At 42.6% G+C, this 10,548-nt stretch overlaps 1 pseudogene; it reads left to right on the top strand.

Annotated features, from left to right (window-relative positions):
* Positions 1-5,021: 5,021 nt before the first annotated feature.
* On the top strand, positions 5,022-5,330 carry LOC118539104 (U6 snRNA-associated Sm-like protein LSm3 pseudogene; annotated as a pseudogene).
* The last annotated feature ends 5,218 nt before the right edge of the window (positions 5,331-10,548 follow it).

The raw sequence follows: 10,548 nt of genomic DNA, 5'->3' as shown, positions 1-10,548 counted from the left end.
AGAGCACAGGAACCACCTTGGACTGAATCACTGGAAGTCAGCATTCGCGGGCTTGCTGCATGGATGATGCAGCATCATGAGCAAATGGTACCGAAGAGATACAGAGGCAAAAAAATCTATATTGTTTCAGTAAGAACAGGTTCTAAAGAGCTGTGGCTCTTGCAGTTAACAGCGTTACCTTTTATCTTGTGGTGAGAGGTGGGAGTTTAGCCAAGGAGAGTGCTTTGGGCAAACAAGAAGAGATGGTGCCCAGATCCTGCGAATGATCGTCATGTGTTCTTTGACCAATCACACAAAAGTAACAACCTCTCTTCTATCAGTTAGTCCAAATCTTCATTGATAAATAACCATAACTTATGTGGCCTCATGAATTTTGTAATACATTTTTTAACCAAAATTTTAGATAGACAGCTTGCAGAAATGACTGGCCTGATGTTCCACATACTTGGGGGCAGCCATGGTCCTGGTCATCTTGCACCTGCTCTGCTCTAGCCTTGGAATCAGTCTTTTGTCCATGGAGTCTGGGTGTCAGAGATCAAGATCTCTGTGTTAGCTCCATGAGCTCGATAAACACAAAATTTTGAACTTGGGAGTTAGACTTAACAGTTTCTGGTCTTTTATCAGACTCACCACCTGTAGTGAATAATGTCATTTTGGGCAGTCCAGCATCCAGCCCTCTCTTCCTCCTGCTAGTACCCCGTATTCCGTGGGGTGTCTGTTGTGCACAGTTGGTGGGAGGCAGTGACATTATCACTTTATCACTAACGAAAAGGGCCATTAGCTCCTCCTTATTCCCAGTACGACATGACTAAGCCTCACTTACTCGGATGCTTTCTTTCTCCTGCAAGTTTAAATCTTGAGCAAGTATCACGGGAACATGGATGGCTGGAGGTGATCCCAGAGGCAAGAGTGTGCAGTGCAACTTCTCCTGGGCTTCTGCTTCTCCTACCCTCCTGAACCCCCATGATTTTACCATTTCCCAACATAAATTTCATCATCCACCTGTTGATTTTCTGAGACTCTTCTGAGCCTTCTTGCAATAAATACTTTTTTTTTCCTTTTTGCATAAGATAGTCAGTATTGGTTTTGTTTCTTAAAACAATGACTCCTGACTGAATCAGCATTCTATTTATTTCTGGTGTTTTTTTATTGTTGTTTGGTATCAAGAGGATTTCGATTCAGTTAAGTTTTGCAAATGGTAGTAATTTAACAGCTTGTCTTGCAATCTCAGGATACACAGAAGTAAAGTCTTCCAAAAGCTTGAGCGTAGAGTTATAGGAAATTTCCATTTCAACATGGAAGCATGTAGCGTATCTAAGAACAGCTCATAATCCTTAGTTGGTGATTGTTTAATTTTGAAAGTGTTAATGAACAGCTTTCTCAACCACTTAAAATTTTCACTGTTCATAAAAAATACTTTCCAAATATATCTTATAACATGAAATGTTCAATGATATAAATGAAAAGAAACTCAAAAATCTCAGGGCTCACTCCTGACACTTGAAAGTTTTAAAACAACAAAGTTTATTTTGTCTTTGTGTATTAGAGATAAACTTTATTTCACTTTCATCCTTGGTGCATTATTTACATTTGTAAGCATATAATAAAGAGATCAAGGTCAGCACAAAATAGTTCAGCCATTTGGCATAGTTAACACATTGGCAGCCTCCCTTATGTTTAAATCTGTGTCTGTCACATTGGAGTATATGCAAATGTGTGCTGATACACTTCCAAAAAAATAGTAGAAAAACTTCATTGTGAAAAATGAAATTTGGATGTAGGCTTCTATGTAGAATCCTAAAAAACCTGATGGAAACAACAGGTTTGCTGGGAATACTCTCCCTATCCTGTTTAATTTTTTTAAATTGTACATTTCTAGGCTTGGATAAGGTCCTCCCTCCTTCCTGATATCTTCCCTATGCCCAGCTCAAAAGAAATATCTCTCTTCCTGGGGTGCCTGGGTGGCACAGTCAGTTAAGCATCCGACTCTTGGTTTCGGCTCAGGTCATGATCCCAGGGTTGTGAGATCGAGCCCCGCATCGGGCTCCACCCTCGGTGCAGAGTCTGCTAAAGCTTCTCTCTCTCTCTCCTCTGCCCCTGCATACTCTTTCTCTCTCTCTCTCTAAAATAAAGAAATAAATCTTAAAAAAAAAAGAAAAAAAAGAAACATCTCTCTTTCATGTGCTTAAAGCAATTATTTCCCTCCTATAGAAAGGCAGAGGCAAGACATGGCCTTCCCTGACTGCTCACCATTTGGGCTTGGGATGTATTTATTTAATTATATATATATATGTCTTGTTTTCTCAAATATATTTTAAACTACTTAGAGTCATGAGCCATTTCTTACATGGGTATTTGTCACTTGATCAGTATTAAATTCCACTCTTGCCCCCAGACTCATTTTCATCTACTTGGTGGAGTGTTTCCCAGTCATGTCACCTGCCACCTTTCCAGTGTTGACTCATCTTTGTGCCACAGGTGCTATTTTTATTAGACATTTTTTCTCCAGATTACTCACTTTTTAAATCTAAATTAACTTATTTTATTTTTTAAAAGATTTTATTTATCTATTTATTGGAGAGAGAGAATAAGCAGGGGGAGGGGAAGAGGGAAGAGAGAGAGAAGCAGACTCCCAGACAAGCAGGAAGCCAGACCCCAGGCTTGATCCCAGGACCTGGAGATCATGCTTGACCTGAGCCGAAGGCAGACGCTTAACCAACTGAGCCACCCAGGCATCTCCCCTTACCTTATTTTATTTTATTTATTTATTTATTTATTTATTTATTTATTTATTTATTTAAAGATTTTATTTATTTGCAAGAGAGAGAATGAGAGACAGAGAGCATGAGAGGGAGGAGGGTCAGAGGGAGAAGCAGACTCCCCGCCGAGCAGGGAGCCCGATGTGGGACTCGATCCCGGGACTCCAGGATCATGACCTGAGCCGAAGGCAGTCGCTTAACCAACTGAGCCACCCAGGCGCCCCCTTAACTTATTTTAAAAGGAAGCTTCCCTTTAAAATAAGGAAAGCTGGCTGGCTCAGTCAGAGCATGTGAATCTTGATCTTGGGGTTGTGAGTTCAAGCCCCACAATGGGTATAGAGATTACTTAAAAATGAGCGCCTGGGTGGTTCACTTGGTTAAGCGTCCTACTCTTGACCTCAGGCCTTTTTTTTCTTTTTTTTCTTTAAGATTTATTTATTCATTTGAGAGAGTGTGTGTGTGTGTGCATGAGTGGGGCAGGAAAGGCAGAGGGACAAGCAGACTTCCTGCTGAGCAGTAAGCCCAACTTGGGGCTCAATCCCAGGACCCCAAGATCATGACCTGAGCCATAACTGACTGAGCCACACAGGTGCCTCTCAGTTCAGGTCTTGAACTCAGAGTCATGAGCTTGAGCCCCACGTTGGGCTCCATGCTGGGCTTAGAGCCTACTTAAACAACAACAACAACAACAACAAAACCCTTAAATAAATAAATAAATAGATAGATAGATAAATAAATAAATAAAAGGAAGCTTTCCATGAATAGGAAACCAGTATTGTTTGCCATAAATTGAAGGTAACATAAAAATAAATACATTTTTAAAAGCAACACTTATTTCTTGAACTCTAGCCAGCTACTGCTGCCTTTGGGCTTTGAGGCCAAGGGAAAAAGGAAGATCAGCGAGTGTTAGAGCCATTTCTCCTTAACTCATCAGAGGGATTTGGAACATTGGAAAGGGAGTACCTTTCCTTGTCACCATGGGACTCAATGTTATTGAAGTTATCCACATCAACTAAGACCACCCTGTGTAGCATGGGAGGCAGATACCCACTAAGTTGAGAAACACTAAAATAAAGAGAGCAGCTGAAGAGTAGTAAGAAGTGTCTCATACTCCATGTTCTTGCTTATCTCCACGACTCACTCTACAATTCTTCTCCACTCTTGCTTGCATGGTGGGACCACATGATACATTTCTCATCATTGACTGAGCCTTAGGTTTCTTATCTATAAAATAAGAGAATTCTGCCAGAGGCTCGTTCTGGACGCTTCCAGTCCTGACTTCACCAGAGTCCATGACCACTAGATCATAAGCAGTCATGGAACCCAGGACACACACACACACACACACACACTCCTGTTTGCCATCACCACCCAGTGACTGATCACTATTTACCAAACGTTCAGCATTGGCTCAGTCATCTTCGCCACGAAGGAGGATGGTGGCCAATATCACCGCCCACCCCCCCGACCCGACAAAGGACCAGAGTTAAATACAGGACAGATCCTTTCTCCCCTGAAGGGCAAATATTCAGGGAATACAGAGAGTTTTGAGCTTGGCTCTACCCCCCAGAGTTTCCATTGTTCCAATTACTCCGACTCTCTCACATTTTATTTCCATAAAGGGAAGGAAATCATAGACAAGCTAAATATATTTTAGCATGTAATCCCAGTTTAAGTTAGCTAAAGGGCAACTGAGCTATAAAATCATGCTGAAATCACCCAGAAATCAGAATAACCCCTTTCTTGGCAGCGTGAGTTTCTGGAAGCCCCAGCTTCCCCATCCATTACATGAGGATTGTGGGCTTCACTAGATCACCTTCATTTTCTCTCCTAGCAATTACCTTAAACGTTTACAAGAATTCCTAGTTCTGAGAAAAATAATCAGGAATCAAATTTGTAGTTGGCCCTAAAACCACTAAATGGTAGGAAATGCAAATAGGAGTTAAGATTTAGAAATTGTCCCTTATATAACAGTTGAAAAAAAATCTTAGGTGAAAAAATAAGTGAGAATTCCTTATAAAATGAGAGAAAATCGGGGCGTCTGGGTGGCACAGTCAGTTAAGCATCTGGCTCTTGTTTCAGCTCAGGTTGTAATCTCAGGGTCATGAGAGGAAGCCCTACATGGGCTCCACACTCAGCAGGGAGTCTGCTTGAGATTCTTTCTTCCTCTCCCTCTGCCCCTCCTGCTCGTGCTCTCCCTCTCTCTCTCAAATAAATAAATAAATCTTTAAAAAATAAATAAAAGGGCGCAGGGATTGAAACATGGTGGATGACGTGGACCAGCAACAAACTACCAACACCGTAGAAGAGCCCCTGGATCTCATCAGACTCAGCCTGGATGAGCAAATTCATGTGAAAATGAGAAATGACAAAGAGCTTCAAGGCAGATTACATGCTTATGATCAGCATTTAAATATGATATTGGGGGATGTGGAAGAAACCAAGACTACTATAGAAATTGATGAAGAAACATATGAAGAGATATATAAATCAACAAAATGGAATATTCCGATGTTTTTTGTCCAGGGAGATGGTGTTGTACTAGTTGCCCCTCCATTAAGAGTTGGCTGAAACAAAGGATTTATCATGTATGGAATATAGGAGCTTTTGTATGATTGCCTCTTTAAATGTAGAAGACATTCAAAAGAGAAACCTGCATAAATTTTGATATTAAGACATGACCAAGGATTCTTCCAGGCCTGAAATGAGTTGATTTGCAGATAACTCACAAATTCTTAAGCTAAATGGCATTTTAATTTCTTTTCCAACCCTTTCAATAAATGTGATCACCAAGATGCAAAATAAATAAATAAATAAAAATAAATAAAAGGAGAGAAAATGTAACTCTTCCACATGGTACATATTAATACGTAAAATCATCACTATTGTTGCACTAATGCAACCTTACATTTTATTCCAAGCAATATTAGTAATAAAAATACTTGCCTGCAAATATATATTGGAAAACTGTTGACTATCTGTCAAAATACTGGAAACACTCAACAGTCAAACCTACAAGCTTGTTTGGGAATATGTCATATTTCAACACTAAACACTTAGGCCAGCTCACCTGCCTAGCCATTAGCCAATAGCAAAGATACAGGGGCAGCTTACAATTAGGCTAGCAAGTGTTATATACAGAATCTAGATGGGAATCTCTTTTCCTTGCATCTAGGTTCTCAGCTGGGGCTCTGTAACAAAAGACAGGGTACTAAGAGAAAAGCTTATTTAATGTCAGTTTCGTGATATTGGAGCCTTCCTACAGAAATGAAGACCCGAAGAAATGGTTCATCCTGAGTGTTTTATACTAGGTTAGATGAAGAGTGGGAAGTGGTGGGAAAATGTGATAGGATAATAGGCATGAGCTAAATGGAGTAAACTGAGGAAACTTAGCAAAGCCTGTTCATTTGGATTCCTCTTGGCATCTCCTGTTCTGGGAGGTAAGGATGCTCCTTTCCTCCAAGTACATATAGGGAGGGCGCCTCTCACCTGAGGGTCTATGACCTTCATCAGGGGAAGGTCAGACAGTCCTTCCTGCACCTGCCATTTCTCATATTCCTTAAGCTTAATATATTTAATATGCCAAGGTGCCATATTTTGCGGTAGCCTGTGGTCTGAACTCAGTCATTACCAAGTGAGTACGCTAGGAACATTGGAGTGTTTCAACAAAAAGCAAGCCTCTGGAGTTCTTATGCCAAACAAATGCCTGAGGGAGGGGTAAAGATTTAGCCACTTCTTCCGTTATGAGAAATGAGAGTACAGGCTTTTGTTACCGAATCTCATGTTACAATTTCTGTTGGAGAAGGCATTTAGAAAGAGCAGAGACTGTAATTTCATCTAATAAAATGTGTCCCTGTGCAGGGGCAACTTCAAGTCCATCTGCAAAAGGAAACAGTCATCCTTTGATTTTTCTTGCCATCTTAGTCTTCCCAATTAATCAGAGCTGAAAAACTGGTTTGAGTTATACATACTTCCTCTCCACTTCAAGAAAACCTTACCAAAAATATGTATATTTCATCAAGCAAACTAATTAGGTAAATAGCACAGGGGAAGTAGAGGGAGGAGGAGGGCAGGAATTTTAACTACTGCAGAGAAGCAAGCCTTTGATTACTTTAATGTGCTTTAGAAGCACTTAACTTCTTTTAAAGTCATTGGGACACTGACTTATTTTATTTGTTAAAGTGGATAAATTATGGGATTGCTGTTTCCATTACTAAAGATTCATGCACAATTCCTAGAGACATGTGACACAGGAATGGAATCAGAGTTCAAAACTCTGAGCTACCCAGAACTGTTTATGAATCTTGTCCAGGTATGGAGTGAGGGGCTCATGCATTTTAGGTGAGGTGGCAGATTGCCACAGGGGATATTAAAAAGGCTTCAGAGATGCTGTGATCTCCTGGAATCTGGGGTGACCTGGAGGCAGGGAGAGTGGGAATACGGGGATACAGATGAAACAAGATGGGCAGAGTTGATCATTGTTGAAGCTGATGATGAGTACATGGGGGCTCAGTATACTATATTCAACACCTATTGAAATTGTCCACAATGGAATGTTTAAAAGCCTTTCAGGGGCACCTGGGTGGCTCAGTCGTTAGGCGTCTGCCTTCAGCTCAGGTCATGATCCCAGGGTCCTGGGATCAAGTCCCAAGTTGGGCTCCCTGCTCAGCGGGGAGCCTGCTTCTCCCTCTCCCACTCCCCCTGCTTGTGCTCTCTCTCTCTCTCGCTAACTCTCTGTCAAATAAATAAATAAAATCTTTAAAAAAAAATAAAAGTCTTTTTAAAAAATCTCTCAGAATGCATATGGTCAGGAAACTGAGGGGGACAGCAAAGATGCAGACAGCAATGTGGCTGAAGGGAAAGCTCATACTGAGGGAGGAAGCAGGTCAGCTGGGCAAGTGTGGGCAGCGACTTGGTTGGTGTTTGAACTTGCTTTTTTTCCCCTCCGTGGCAGGCAGGAGAGATCAGAAAGTGTCTGCCAGTGCCTGCCCCGAGTCAGACTGTCATGGAAGCTCCAGATGCCTTCCATGTTCCCTGAAACACTCAGTCTTTGCTTCTTCCTCCTTCCCCGCAATGCTGTGTGCTCCACGCACACTTCAGGGGCGACTCCTTATCAAATCCCATCACAGCAAGAAAGTTCTGAGCTTGTAACATTAATATTTTTAAGAAACATGATGGTGCTTTCCTCATTTGCATCTTTGTGCTATCTATACATGCATTCCTGGGGGAGAGGGAGGTGGGATTCTAACCGGTGGAGGGGGTGTTACAACAGGAGTGTAGAAGGAGGTGGTATTCAGGTTCCGGCATCTGAAATAGGATTTTTGCCCAAATACGTAGTGTTACAAACCACGCTTTGTTGAGAAATAGGATTCACATTTTCTTTTGTCTCCTCCAAGAGAATACCAAGAGCCTGGCCCCTGGCACCACAGGGTTTTAGGTTAAAGGTTTCCCATTGGTATATAGGGGAGAGGAGAAAGTCTGTCCCTTCCACCCCGGAAGAATGTGGGGAGAAGTAAGAGGATAGGGAAGGTAGAGGGGAAGGCAGATGCTAAGATCCTCATTTTCTCTTCCTCCCCCTCAAGGAATGGGCTGGAGGCAGCTTTAGAAATATCTAGAAATGTGTTAAAAAGCTGCAAGGCAGCAGGGCATCTGGCCTGCTTCCCGTTTATGGCTGTAGGCTGTCTGCTTTTTCCAATCTGGGGACAGCTCCATCAAAGTGAACGCAGGGAGGACATGAGGGTTAAGCAGAGGGAGGGAGGATGTAGCACCATGTGGTACTAAGGGAACCTAGAAGGTCCCACCTGTATGCGAGGCTGAAGGGGGAAAATTGAAGCTGAGAGAGTTTAAGTAACTTGACCCCAAATAGTAAGTGGCAGAGCTGGACTTTGAGCCTTTAGCTCTTCACCACCACACAGCTTCCACTCGGCCCCCCTGCAGCTCGTTAGCGCAAGAGCAGAGCTTCCCGTGTTGGTCACAATGTCTTCCTCTCCTCGGCCCCTGGGCGTGGTCAGCGTCCAGCCAGGCATGTCCCTGCTGCTCCCTTCCTCCCACAGCAGTGGTTGCCGAAGTCCCTGCATGTCTCACATCCTTTATCATACTCCTTCCACACCTGCTCCTCACGTTCATGACTCAGGTTGCAGATGTCACCTCCTGGCTTCTAGAACTTTCTATGGCTCCCCGTGGCAGTGACTTGTTCCCTTCTATGTGTTCTCATGGCATCTCACATAGAAACATAGTTACATACTTACAGGACAATCACCTGAACTGGACTGGGCATCTTCAGTGACAGGTGAATGCCATATCCATCTCTGAGTTTCTAGCTCAGAGAGGGAGTGGTGGGCTGTGGGCTGCCTTGCTTGCTTAAGACTCTTCATACTCTTGGGGCACCTGGGTGGCTCAGTTGGTTAAGTGTCTGCCTTTGGCTCAGGTCGTGATCTCAGGGTCCTGGGATGGAGCCCTGCATGGGGCTCTCTGCTCAGCGGGGAGTCTGCTTCTCCCTCTCACTTTCCCTCTGTGTTCTCTCTCTCTGTCTCAAATAAATAAATAAAATCTTAAAAAAAAAAAAAAAGACTCTTCATACTCTCAACCAGTGTGTCTGTGTCTTCCAATACAGCAGAGGCCAGAAAGCAGAAAATGACATTCAAACTAGGTTCCCATGATTAATTTGGGTCCTGCCAGTCATGCATTCATGTGAGACTCTGAATTAAGACTGAGGTGTGTTTTGCAAAAGGCAAGGGGCAGGGTATTCATTTTGCTGGGTTGGATCTTGGTTTTTAAATCGTGCCACCAATTCCCTGAGTCAGACAGATCTATAGACAAATGTAATATAATCCACAGAAATTTGTCATGGGGGAAAAAAAGAATAAACTTAACAAAATTGCTCCCTTAAATTGCCAACAACATCTAAGAATCGGTATCGGTCCCCAACCAAATGACCTGGTTAACCATAACTTTCTCACTTGCCTTTTCCAAGAAAGCAGGCTTTGTGTTGTATTTGATCTAGATCTTTTAGAAATTCTGTTAAATTTGCCACAGATTCTAGTTGTTGAAAAGAGAGTGAGAAATAGTAAAACAGAACAACAGTATAATCAAAACAGTAAATGACAGTAAAAGATTATTACTGGCAGCAAAGTCAACAAATGTCCACTGAATTCCCAAAAATCACTCCAGAGAGCTAGGAATAGAAACTTCCATGTAGCGCTCAGCCTTAAGTTCTATTTGTATAACTTCATTTATATTTCTTTCCACCTTTGGGATTCTATGCTTCTTTGACATCCAAGATTTACGAGCCAATTATGAAGTATACCAGGAAAGCTGTGGGCATGGGAGTGAGGACTGAGTAGAAAGTCCTGGTAGAATTTTACCAGTGAGGCAAAGGGAAGCTCAGTGATTTGGTGAAGATCCCAGTGAGTTGGTAACCAAACCAGTTCTCTTTCTACCATGCACCTTCTAAAGCGGCTATGTTTTCAATATACTTCTTGGGAGGCGTCGAGAATGGCCGTAGCAGGCATCCCAGATCCAAGAGACCAAGCCTGGTGAGATCCTGCCAGGCTCCTGGGCAGTAGCATGGGGCAATGGACACCAGAGCATCAACAGCCATGGGAACTAGAAAGGGCTGCAAGTTGTTCATGGCATGGGCTTTGGTGCATCCCGAAGGGCAATGGCGCCAGGGATGAATGTATATTTGTGTGAATCCTAGTTTAAGAATCATACAGACCAGAAGTGATCGGTCCTTCGCAGCTCTATACCCAATGCTAAAAATACAGTCTTAGTTTTGAGGCAGTGCAGT

The sequence above is a fragment of the Halichoerus grypus genome, chromosome 13 (genome assembly GCF_964656455.1).
Source record: "Halichoerus grypus chromosome 13, mHalGry1.hap1.1, whole genome shotgun sequence".
In the NCBI taxonomy this organism is placed as follows: domain Eukaryota; kingdom Metazoa; phylum Chordata; class Mammalia; order Carnivora; family Phocidae; genus Halichoerus; species Halichoerus grypus.
This window is presented reverse-complemented; position numbering and strand designations above follow the sequence as displayed.